The sequence below is a fragment of the Lepus europaeus genome, chromosome 13 (genome assembly GCF_033115175.1).
Source record: "Lepus europaeus isolate LE1 chromosome 13, mLepTim1.pri, whole genome shotgun sequence".
Taxonomy (NCBI): Eukaryota; Metazoa; Chordata; class Mammalia; order Lagomorpha; family Leporidae; genus Lepus; species Lepus europaeus.
In genome coordinates, this window is record NC_084839.1 from 50957567 (window position 1) to 50970912 (window position 13346).

General features: G+C 43.9%; 1 protein-coding gene across 1 annotated transcript in view; it reads left to right on the forward strand.

Moving 5' to 3' along the window:
* EML6 (EMAP like 6) overlaps positions 1–13346 on the forward strand; it is a 297135-nt gene that overhangs the window by 17166 nt on the left and 266623 nt on the right. The gene's annotated exons all lie outside the window — the stretch shown is intronic.

The following is a 13346-nucleotide window of genomic DNA, read 5'->3' on the forward strand; positions in this document are numbered from 1 at the left end:
GAGGAAGTGGAGCAGCCAGGTCTTGAACCAGCACCCATAGCGATGCTGGCGCTTCAGGCCAGGGCATTAACCCACGGCGCCACAGCGCTGGCACCTGAATTCATTTCTAATTGACTCCGAAGCCATGTTCTTTTTGTTATGAAAAAAAGGAAGATGAGACAGAGAGAGCCATAATTGCCTTAAACACAAAGCCCATTATGAAAAATGTAAAGCTAGAATCACAGTCTCCAAACATTTTTGATTGTTTACCCACCCACTCAGTAAAGCAATTTTGAACACCTCCCAATATGGGAGCATTTGCTTATTTATAAATTATATGCTTGTACTGTTGAGCCAACATATTATAGAACACAAAATAGCAATTTACATATGAATTAAATTTTCTCAACACACCCCCCAAAATCATCTCATACATCATCTGTGAAAACCTCTGTGCTAGACAATAGGGGAAGAAAAGTAGATTTGAGCAGTGGGATTTGGGGAGAACCCTTTCTGGAAAAGGTGGCCTGTGGGTGGATCTAGAAGGATGTTCTAGTCTAGTTGGCAGACGGAGTGGGGGAAAGCATTGCAAGTCAAGGTCACAATTCAAGTGAAGACATTTACTACACAGTACAGGGCCTATGCACTGAACAATGAGTAATTTGGCTGGAGAACATAGGGAGAAATAATGATGTGGCATACTTAGAATGCCTGGCTCAAGCAGTTGGCCTTGTGAGCTAGAGGGCTGCTTTGTCTTATCAGTCTCTTGTAGGGAGAAGAAGGACCCACTTAGCTATTCACCTGGCTGGTGATAGCTTAGGGGAAAACAAGAGCTAGTAGCAACGGCTCTGGGAAAAGAAATGTAGACCCATGAGAATGTCCTTGGTGACAAAGTGACCCTGGAGTTGGGGTGGGGTGGATTTCACAGAAACATGTTAGGTGACATCACCACATTTGACTAGGATAAAAATGCAAATGTAGAAGGGAGCCATCGATGCTTTAAAACAAGGCAATGACTGTAATTGCATCTAGTTTTTTTTTTTAAATTTATTTATTTTACTTGAAAGAATTACAGAGAAGGAGAGAGAGAGAGGGAGAGATATGTCTTCCATCTGCTGGTTCACTCCCCAAATGGCCACAATGGCCAGAGCTGGGCCGATCCAAAGCCAGGAACCAGGAGCTTCTTCCTGGTCTCCCACACAGGTGCAGGGGCCCAGGGACTTGGGCCATCTTCTACTGCTATCCCAGGCCATAGCAGAGAGCTGGATTGGAAGTGGAGTAGCTGGGACAGGAACCAGCACCCATGCGGGATGCTGGCACTGCAGGCAGCGGCTTTACCTGCTATGCCACAGCACCAGCCCCTGATCTAGTTTTTAAAAAATGCTTTTTTGAAAAAGCATGGACAGTGGGAGTGGGAGATAGTGTGAGGAAACATCAAGATCATTGGCAGGGAAGCAAAAAAGGAGACAGGGGGAAGAGGCACAGGGAGCAGGAATGGGATGTGAAGTAGAGGAGAGGAAGGAGGCAAAGGTGCTTGGGTTGGCTGGGAAGGTGATGGTTCTGTGAGGGAGCAAACAGGAGGAGTAGGCTTATGGGCAGGAGGATGGTGGCCTGTCTTGGGCATGCCAATCATGAAAGGACTATTGACAATTTGACTTTGGAAATTAGAAGTGTATAGAAGAAAGCCGGCGCCGCGGCTCACTAGGCTAATCCTCCGCCTTACGGCGCCGGCACACCGGGTTCTAGTCCCGGTCAGGGCACCGGATTCTGTCCCGGTTGCCCCTCTTCCAGGCCAGCTCTCTGCTGTGGCCAGGGAGTGCAGTGGAGGATGGCCCAAGTGCTTGGGCCCTGCACCCGCATGGGAGACCAGGAGAAGCACCTGGCTCCTGCCATCGGATCAGCGTGGCGCACCAGCCGCAGCGCGCTGGGCGCGGCGGCCATTGGAGGGTGAACCAACGGCAAAAGGAAGACCTTTCTCTCTGTCTCTCTCTCTCTCTCTCACTGTCCACTCTGCCTGTCAAAAAAAAAAAAAAGTGTCTAGGAGAGATCTTGCTATTGTTTTACTTAACATACATTTTGTGAGAGCTTTTCTAGGTGCCAGGCACTATGTTAGTGCTGGCAGGATGGGTATGGATGTGTTTGGCACTGCACACGGACACACACACACCATAAGCCCTGCCCTGGAGGCATTCCTGGTGAGAAGTGAGGCGTAGTGGGTGTAGAGAGCCGGGTGTACCTGTGGCATGCAGTGTTTGAGAAGCTTCCCAAGAGAGAGGATGATGGAGGAGTCTTTAAGGTAAGAGAAATTCTCCAGGTAGACAAGACTTAGGATACTCTTGCTTCTGACTCCAGGCTGGGTGAGTGTTGCCGTGTTTGGAGAGACAGACGGGTGTTACAGGAACAATAAATTCAATTTTGAAGTAAATGGATGCTGATATTAACTAATATTTTTAAGGACAGAGAAAGTTGGTGATCTTAATTGCTGACCCTCAGAAAGGAGGCTGGATGGAGATCAGATAAGACAGTCCCTTTTGTGGGTGGTGGCCAGATGGGTGAGGTGAGAACCACTGCACTGCATGGAGCTTTTTCATTTTTTTTTAAATAAAAAATATTCATTTATTTGAAAGAGAGAGAGAGAGAGATCGAGATCGAGATCTTCCATCTGCTGGTTCACTCCGTGGGTGGCCACAAGGGCCAAGGCTGGGTCGGGCTTCGCGGGCAGTGGCTTTACGCACTGAACCACAACACTGCCCCTGTGCGGACCTTCATTGCGCGCCTGCCAGGAGACATTCCTGACGGCTGCCACATGCATGAAGTCAAAGGAGAGCATGCGAGGTGGGAAGGGGTGAGGCTTCAGAGAGAGCTCTTGGCTATGCCTCTACCTTTAAGTACTGAGGAGGGGAAGAGGAGCATAAAGGGGCCTGAGAAGGGGCCGATGTGGGAAGACGGGGGGAGTTCAGGGTGTTGAAAGCCATGGAATGAGCGAAAGGCCCTGTGTGTGTTTCACTGGGGCTGGTGGTAGAAGGGTCAGCTGTGGAACTCTGCAACAAGGTGAGCCAGGACTGGGACTCTGAAGAGCTGGAGGGAAGAGTGGGTTTGTTGCAGTGGTGTGGGACAGACGCCAGAGAGCTGGAACAGTGAGTAGGATTGGAGGCAACAGCAGAGTGTAGCCCAGTTAGGCCTACATGCCCACGTATGGCATACGGTGCTTCCTCTTGCTCACAGGTACCTCTTCTGGTAGATTCAGCACCCCCGAGATGCCATCTGCTTCAGAAGGGAACACTGAATGAGGGTGCAAAGTGACCATCGACTGTGTCTGTTCTTCCCAAAACAGTCTTTAACCAAGAAGGCCTACTTGCTTTAAAAGAGCAACAAAGCAGAGATTGAAAATCTATTATTGTTCGCCAGCGCCGTGGCTCTCTAGGCTGATCCTCTGCCTGCAGCGCCGGCACCCGGGGTTCTAGTCCTGGTCAGGGTGCCGGATTCTGTCCTGGTTGCTCCTCTTCCAGTCCAGCTCTCTGCTGTGGCCCGGGAAGGCAGTGGAGGATGGCCCAAGTGCTTGGGCCCTGCACCAGCATGGGAGACCAGGAGGAAGCACCTGGCTCCTGGCTTCGAATTGGCTCTGCGCGCTGACTGTAGCAGCCATTTGGGAGGTGAACCAATGGAAGGAAGACCTTTCTCTCTGTCTCTCTCTCTCTCTCACTGTCTAACTCTGCCTGTCAAAAAAAAAAAAAAAAAAAAAAAAAAAGAACTATTGTTGTCTCAGGGTACAGGCTTATCATTTCATCTGGTTTTATGGTGATTTGTTATTTTTCAAGACTTATACAACATTATAGTTAAGTGCTTTAGCAAAACTAGGTAAATAATAAAAATAAAGAAAAGGAAAACAGCTTTTTTTGTTTGTTTTTGTTCATCGTTAGAGTGTATCATACTGCCAAGACTGAATCATAGGTTCACGTTTCAAATAATTCAGAACTTGTTTTTTTTTTTCCTGAGCTAGAGCAGCTTTTCTTTTTAAATATTTTTTTGTTTTATAGATGGAAAATGATTGATCTGTTTATAGATATATTTAATTCCATACATGTCCTAGTTTTATCCAAATATTTCTCGAACCTCAGAAGCTAATTCATCAACTGGCTTTTTCCTTCTGGGTGCTGAAAAAACAGAAAAAGAGAAATCAATGAAAGTATTGAGCAGTAGCATGCCATCAGTGATTGCCAGCGGTGCCACATGGAGGAAGCAGTTGCTCAGCAGGTATCCTAGAAGTGGTCACTAGATGTCAGACAGGGGATGTCTAAGGCACTTTCCCCACCCTTGGCACTGTGTGCCCTTCAGACAAACTGCATTATGGAGCGCTGGGATTTTCTACAGCCCATGCACATAGGGAATGAGCACAAATCCTCATTTGGCCTTTCTCCTTCCGCATTCATAGGCATTCCAACTATAGATTTTTAAAAAGTCATTATATTAAATGCCAAAGAGGCACATAACATTTGGTAAACATGTGTTTTCGTCTTATTTGAGAGAGAAAAAAACTGAGAGAGATCTTCCATCTGCTGGTTCACTCCAGGACTGGGCTGGGCTGAAGCCAGGTGGCCAGAAATCTATCTAGGTCTCCCATGTGAGTGGCAGGGACCCAAGTACTTGAGCCATCATCTACTGCTTCTTGGATGTGCATTAGCAGGAAGCTGGATCAAAGGAGGAGTAGCTGGACTCGGGCCAGACATCTGGATATGGGATGCAGATCTTCCAGACAGTGACTTAACCACTGTTCCAACTGCCCACCCCAATTAACGAATTTTGGAACATCACCAAATCGGTGAAATGATTCACTTGTTTCCATAACTACACTAGGATGACTTGAGAGGCTAAGATGTTCATGCTTTCAGAGCAGTCGCTTCACCTTTTCAACCCCACAGGAAGCAAAGCAAGCAAAGGGCACCCTTTCCATGCCAGATGTGCTTTCTGGATGATAAGGTAAGATGCTAGGCTGATATTTGAATGATGGCAAATGACGAAAGGTAGCCAGAAAATAATGACAACAGGACACGATCCCAGAAAGTCAGACTAGTGGAAATTGATAATGAGTTCTTAAAACTCTTGTTTTAGATTTAAATGAGCCTTGTTCAGGGTTCCAGAAACTGATATAGGAACTAAATAAATGTGATACATTCTATACATTCTGCCATAGCCTTACTTGTTGCCAGGCTATGAGAAAATAGTATGTATGTCTGAAGCCCACAAAAAGAATGAATTTAATTCTCACTCAGCACTAAAATGGCAATAAAAAGTGTTAATTGTAAGAGGAATTAAAATTTTAAATTTATTTCAGGCTCTTTATTTATTTGAGCCCTAAGCCAATTACTATCCTAATTAGTCTAATTTTATGGTACGTTATTTGTACTTAAAGATGAAAAACTATGCAAAAACCTTGAGATATATGTGGAAAACTGTTTCACAATTCTTGTTTCTATAAATGTCCTCATCTTTCTTATTCATAACTAAGTTGTAGAAATTTATCTACAACTACTTTACATGAATACTTGGAATATAGAACTGAGTCGTTATTACTCATCCTAATTTTGTATCTGGCTAAATTTTATACTCTTTAGGTTTAGAAAACTTTACATTAACATGTGCAAGGTGTCCCAGTAATTCTGGAGAAAATGGGTTCCTTTCAGTGAAGTTTATTGCACAAATTACAGAGGGTACAAGTGTTTATTGATTTTTCTTTTGGGAACCTACCAGAAAAAGAAATTATAGCTATTTGACAGAAAACTCAGGAAAAATAACCAGTAAGATAAAACAGAGTTTTCAAAACTATGTTGTTATGGAGTCAAAGAAAGACTCAAAATAGCTTTATTTCTTTTTCACACACAAGTATGCCCCAGTGCTTTTGGTGGTAATTTTTTTTTATTTGACAGGTAGAGTCATAGATAGTGAGAGAGAGAGAGACAGAGAGAAAGGTCTTCCTTCCATTGGCTCACTCCCCAAATGGCCGCTATGGCTGGCACTGCACCGATCCAAAGCCAGGAGCCAGGTGCTTCCTCCTGGTCTCCATGTGGGTGCAGGGGCCCAAGCGCTTGGGCCATCCTCCACTGCCTTCCTAGACCATAGCAGAGAGCTGGACTGGAAGAGGAGCAACCAGGACTAGAACTGGGTGTCCATATGGGATGCCGGCGCCGCAGGTGGAGGGTTAACCAAGTGAGCCACGGTGCCATACCCTGGTGGTAATGTTTTCATATGATTCTTAATTGAAAGTATAGATTAAAAATCATGGGTGTTAGGGAAGGCAATATTATAAGAACTTACCTAGATTAGAGAATATGGAATTTGATTTTGTTTTTTCTTCTGGTTAAGGGACAATTCTGCTTTGTTCAGTGTTGGTGTCACTGACCCAGCACAAGGCCTGACGGGGAGAAGATACCAAACACATTTTTATTGAATTGATTCAGAGGCTAGTGTTTCCCTACTTTACAGCTACCAGAAAAACCCCTGAACTTCTAATTTGTCAATTCAATCTCTGTTTCATATCCAAGCATTCCTATTGATGGACTTTTTAGACTGTTGACTACTATAAAGAATACTATAGTGGGCATCCTTATAGTATATGCTTTTTGGAGTACATGCATGTTTCTGTAGTGTATATTTCTTTTTTTTAAGATTATTTAATTTTTTTGAAAGGCAGTGTTGGTGAGAGAGAGAGAGAGAGCAGGAGGGAGAGTGGGAGGAAGAGAGAGAGAGAAAGAGAGAGAGAGAGAGATGTTTTCCATGTGCTAGTTCCTTCTCCAGATGGCTACAATGGCCAGAGTTGGTCCAGACAGAAGCCTAGAGCCTAGAACTATATATGGGTCTCCCATATGGGTGGCGGGAGTCCAAGCACTAGGGCCATTATTTACTGCTCTCCCAAGCACATTAGCAAGGAGCTGGATAGGAAGTGGAACAGCCAGAACTTGAACTGGTGCTCATACGAGATGCCACTGTTGCAAGTGGCAGCTTAATTTGCTGCACCCCAGCAGTAGCCCCATAACACATGTTTCTAGAAGTAAAATGACCAGGGCTCAAAGAATATGTGTTTTATAATGTGGTAGATACTGATAAACTGCCTTCCCAAAAGAGATGTACCAGTGTGCATGTAGGAGAGTGATGGTCCTTTATAGCTCCTGCTGCTCTCATATTGGATTCCTTTTAACTCCCATGAAGTCAGAAAGAATGTAGGAATTTTATAATTTAAGGAAGTGGGGCATTTATGGGTGAGAGGAAGCAAAGTGACTTCTTTTTTCTTTGATTCCTTTAATACTGATGCTGACATCACATTTGAAGACTCTAAGAAATAGATTATATTCCAATATTAAATAATAAATTCAAACATTTTTGGCTTTGGTTTCATGTATGATGATATAGTTGCTATCATAGTATTCTAAGTAAGAATTTATTTTATGCTATTATCTATAAAACAGTTCTGCTACTAGTTTGTTTTGCAGGAATGGAGAACCTTTTTCCTGCACGGGCTTTTGGATATTTATACCATCATTTGCAGGCTACATAAAATTATCAACTTAAAAATGAGCCTGCTATAGATTTATTGAATTTTTTTTTTTGACAGGCAGAGTTAGACAGTGAGAGAGAGAGAGACAGAAAAAGGTTTTTCTTTTCAGTTGGTTCACTCCCCAAATGGCCGCTATGGCTGGCGTGCTGCGGCCGGCACGCCGTGCTGATGTGAAGCCAGGAGCCAGGTGCTTCCTCCTGGTCTCCCATGCGGGTGCAGGGCCCAAGCACTTGGGCCATCCTCCACTGCCTTCCCGGGGCCACAGCAGAGAGCTGGCCTGGAAGAGGAGCAACCGGGACAGAGTCCAGTGCCCTAACTGGGACTAGAACCTGGGGTGCTGGTGCCGCAGGTGGAGGATTAGCCTAGTGAGCCACGGCGCCGGCCGATTTATTGAATTTTTAGTGCTGCCTCCAGTTGCCTTGGCAAGACCAGACCAAGCAATTTTGCGGGTCTTCTATGGCTCCCAGGCCAAATGTTCCCTACTCCTGATGCCCAGAGAAGATGAAATGGACAATTTGTACTTATTAACTATATATTATGTGCTAGGCAGTTTGCTTAACATTTTGTACACATTATGTTATTTCATTCTCAGAGAAAGTCCCTGGAGTAGATGTTATTATTTTCCTTCAACTAAAGAAGAAATCAAGGCCTAGAGAATTGAAGTGATTCTCCCAAAGACAACCAGCTAATAACTGTTAAGCTGGAATTTAAACCCAGGCTTCTCACCCTAAATCCCCATTGCCCAATATATCTAATTGCCTGGTCTATTTCTGTCACGCATTTGTTGTTATCTGATGGTGAGAATTAGGGATATTTTGCAGTGTAAAGTCAGGACATGATTCTAACCTGAAGACCCGTCAAGGTATACCCATTTGAGGCTGTCAGAGGGGTCTCTGTTAAAAAAAACTTGGGCCTCTTCTAAGAACTTCTGCTCGGTGCTAGGTTCAGATCAACTTTGTTCCTTGATAGACTAGTTGAAAGCAAAGGTAACAATCCCCATCATCTGTTTCTTCAACAAAGGGACAGCAATTTCTTTGCATGGAAAAGACATTGATTGTACAGAAACATGGTGCCCTATAGCACACAGCAGATCGTGCTGTGGTGAACTCCAAGACTACCCATGGCTCACTCCCTTCCCACCACGTCCGCTTAGTCTGGCTGCCTAGCCCGAGAGCCTGCTGTCTGGCTTTTGGATGTAGCCTGGGAAAAATTCAGTTGATAACACAGATTGAGAAACCTCAACTCCTGGGACTGAACTCCACTTTTAGACCTAGAATGGTTGACCTGGAAATTTGCCATTCAGATGGCCCCACAGTCACTCTCCAGCGAGGCCACACGGTGAGGTACTTGCTCCTCTGGGAAGTCGTCAGAGTTGATGAGAGCAGCTAGCCACTGGTGTCCCTACCACTACAGTGTTTGTGGTGTTTTAAGACTTCTGGTTAGGAGTAACATAACCCAAATCCAATCGGCCCTAGGAAACAAGGGAATTTAATGGCTATGTCACTGGAAAGTTCCAGGTTGGTGCTGACATCAGGGCCTACAGGGACTCAATGACAACGTCAGTGCTGTCTTAACCTTTATCTTTTGGCTGTGTTTCTCACTGGTCATTGGCCTTGTTCTTTGTTTCTGCTGGCAGATTTTTTTTTCAGGCTGTGGGGTGGGCAAAGTGTTGATGCCATGATCATGAAAAGCTGCTGTTTTACAGCCTCTTAGTCAGGGCCCTCTGGGTAAACAAGGAGCTTTTCCTGTCCTGGATTGTAAGATCCCAGGGAAGGACACTCTGATCGGCCTATGTGACTGTAGCCAAGAGTGGGTATCACGATTGCCTGGCCAGGACAAGGAGTTATGATTGGCAGTTCTCTCAGAGCCACAAGAGAAATGGAAGGGTAATTTCTGAAAAAAATAGAAGCTTAATAGAACAACATATATTTCATAGTGGCAGTCACAAGAAAGCATGGAAAATGTTAGGGTGTTGAGCTTAGCATATCATACTGAGAACAGATGAGTCCACAGAACAATAGATCCTTGTTTGTTGTCCCTTTGGAGAGGATGGTCAAAGGTTGAGAATCAGAGCCATGTTTGTGGCAACAAGGACAATTGCCCTAAGCAAAGAACAGAATGATATAGGGCATGTTAAATAGCAAATATGAAACCTGTTGGATTATTGCTATGGAGGATATGGACTTGGTTTAATTCCTGAGAAACATGAAAAGTTATAAGGGAGTTTGGACATGAACTTATTCTTATCTTGGAGGGCTCTGATTGGAGCATAGAAAAAATAGAAACTTCTGAACCGAAGATTTACTTTGAATACTGAGCGGAAATTTCACAAGGAGCGTTAGTTATTTCATGTAAAACAAAGAGGAACAAAGAGAACTAAATTAGAACTTCTACTTCTAGGAAAAGAAAATACATGATTATCTTGAAAGAGAAACAAAAGAAAGGACAAATGCTCTATAGTGCACAGTAGCATTCCCCCTCCCTCCCAACCCCATTTCCTTATTAAACTACACATTCATTTTTAAAAGTCACTGAGGTTCTGTTGTGGGCTTCTATTTAAAATTTATTTTGTAGTTCAGGTAGAGGTGTTGTTTCTCGTCAACACACAGTAGCCTAAAAGTTTTCTTGGTTGATTGTGCAAAGTTTGTTTTTCTCAATTTATGATATTATTTATTGTTACTTTCTGGCCAATAGGTGCTCTCCAAAAACTAAGGCAGTAAGAGAATATAAAAGACGTTTGTAGTCCAGTTTCAAGAAATCAGGACAATAGGCTTGTAGATTTCGTGGTCATTCCTGGAATGCTTTAAAGGCTTGCATTTCACATACTTAGTATTTTGAAGGTCAGCTGTACTGCTTAGAACCGAGATTCCAAAATTGCTTTCCTTTTTCCTCAGCGTGAGGATGAGTTCACTCTAAGGCATCATTTTCAGCAAGTCTCACGACCCAGTGTTTTTCGTTACACTGTGTTTGAACTCTACACTCCACTTAGATGTGTTGGGCGCCTCACAAAATCTCATTTCTGCTGATTTATTTTTTAAAGTTGCTTTTTTCCTCCACATTATAACCATAAAATGTGCTCCTTGAACAAAATTTTGAAAATAAGACCAGAAAGAAAGAGTATCCATGCTTGGATACCAAATATCTATTGATATTTTTGTTAAAGTATAACATATAAGAAAGCATAGGGGCCGGCATGCCGTAGAGGGTAAAGCCGCTGCCTGTGGTGCCGGGGTCCAATATGGGTGCCAGTTCTAATACTGGTTGCTCCACTTCTTTTTCTTTTATAACATAGATCTTTATTTATTTATTTATTTATTTGAAAGTCAGAGCTACACAGAGAGATGAGAGGTAGAGAGAGGTCTTCCATCCAGTGGTTTACTCACCAATTGACTGCAACAACGGGGGCTATGCTGCTCTGAAGCCAGGAGCCAGGAGCCTTTTCCAAGTCTCCCATGCTGGTGCAGGGGCCCAAGGACTTGGGCCATCTTCTACTGCTTCCCAGGCCATAGCAGAGAGCTGGATTGGAAGAGGAGCAGCCAGGTCTTGAACCAGCACCCATATGGGATGCCAGCACTTCCGGCCAGGGCATTAATCCACTGTGCCACAGCACCGGCCCCTGCTCTACTTCTGATATAGCTCCCTACTAATGGGCCTGGGATGCCGAAGGTGGCCCAAGTACTTGAGTCCCTGCCCACATGGGAGACCTGGAAGAAGCTCCTGGCTCCTGGGTTCAGACCAGCCCAGTTCAGGCTATTGGAGAGTGAACCAGCAGATGGAAGATCCCTCTGTCTCTCCCTCTTTCTATGTCTCCCTCTCTCTCTCTCTCTCTCTGTAATTTTAATTTTCAAATAAATAAAAAACAGAAAAGAAAGCATATAAATTGTCAGAATTCTGCTTGATGAAATTTAGCAAAGTGAAAATCCCTATATAACACCATACTTGTGTAACTACTAGTACACCTATGTAACTACCGCCTGGAGAGAGAGAACAGTGCCAAGTCCCAGAGCCTCTTAAAGATGGCCAGCACTCTGATCCTTCTTATACAGATGAGCTCTGCCTGATGTTGAGCTTTACAGAAGTTGAATCTCACAGTATGTGCCCTTGGGCATGGTTCTTGAATTGTTCCACATTTTGTCTGTGAGATTCGTGTGTGTTGTTGTATATACCAATAGTTCATTCTTTCTATTTGCTATATGGTATTTTGTAGCATGAATGTAATTTACTTATTCTGTTTATGATTGAATACTTGAGTTGTTTTTAGTTTGGGGCTACTACAAATCATGCTTCTCTTAACATTCTTACTTGTGTCTTTTGGTGGAAGGATTTGTGCTTTCCTGATGGTGTGTATCTAGATCACAGGGGATGCACATGTTTAACTTAATAGACATATTGCTAGTTTCCCCAAGTGGTTGTACCAATTTACACACTAGCTTTTGAGAGTTCTAGTTTCTCCTCATTCATGCCACTACTTAGAATTGTCTCTTTCAGTCTTAACCATTCTGGTAGAGAGTAGTATATTATACTTTTAATTTTTTTTCTGATAATAAAATTGAACACACTGGCCAGCGCCACGGCTCAATAGGCTAATCCTCCACCTGAGGCACCAGCACCCTGGGTTCTAGTCCCAGTCAGGGCGCCGGATTCTGTCCTGGTTGCTCCTCTTCTAGTCCAGCTCTATGCTGTGGCCCGGGAGTGCAGTGGAGGATGGCCCAAGTGCTTGGGCCCTGCACCCGCATGAGAGACCAGGAGAAACAGCTGGCTCCTGGCTTCGGATCAGCGTGGTGCACCAGCTGTAGCGGCCACTGGGGTATGAACCAACGGAAAAAGGAAGACCTTTCTCTCTGTCTCTCTCTCTCTCTCACTGTCCACTCTGCCTGTCAAGAAAAAAAAAAAAAAAGGCAAAAAAAAAAAAAAAAAAGGAAAATTGAACACTGGTAAGGCAGAATGATGTCCCTCCAGAGATGTCCGTGTCATCATTCCTGGAACCCATGGCCTTAACTTGGCAGAAGGGACTTTACAAATGTACCAATGTGATTAAATTAAAGATCTTGGAATGGGGATTATCCTGGCTCATCCCTATGGGCCCAGTGTAATCATGAAGATCCTCATAAGTGAAAGAAGGTTGACAGAGAGGGAGGTCCCTTGATAGCAGCAGTGATGTAGCAAGAGAAAGACTCCACTGGCCAATGCTAGCTTTGAATGACAGGGATCCTCTTGCCAAGGGATGTGGGCAGCATTTAGAAGGTGTATAATAGTTCATTTTTGATTACTATAACAAAATGCCCAGGCAGACCACTTTATAAAGAAAAAAGGATATTTTAGCTTACAAATCTGGGGCGGCAAGGTCTGGGGCCTCATCTATGATGGTCTTTGTCCTGATGGAGTCTCAAGGAGGTACAAAGCATCACATGGCAGAACCAGGGAGCATACATGTCTATGTACATGCGTCTCTCTGTCTCTCTCCCTGTTCTCCAATTATGAGGGCTCCTCTCTAGCGACCTTGTCTAATCCTATTCACTTCCCAAGGGCCCCACCTTGAACACTAGAGTTGGGTTAAATCACCTCTCTTACTAACTTAGGTAGGAATTAAACGTGAAGCTTCAATGACACTCAACCTGTATCCGAACCATAGTATTATGGAAAAAGCCAATGAACAAGTTCTTCCTTAGGATGCTCAGAAATAAAACATCCCTGAGGACATCTTAATTTTTGCCTGTTGAGACACATTTTGAACTTCTGATTTCCAGAACTGTAGTATGATAAATTTATGTTATTTTAAGCCCCAAATTTCTGGTAATTTACTGTTACAGAAACAATA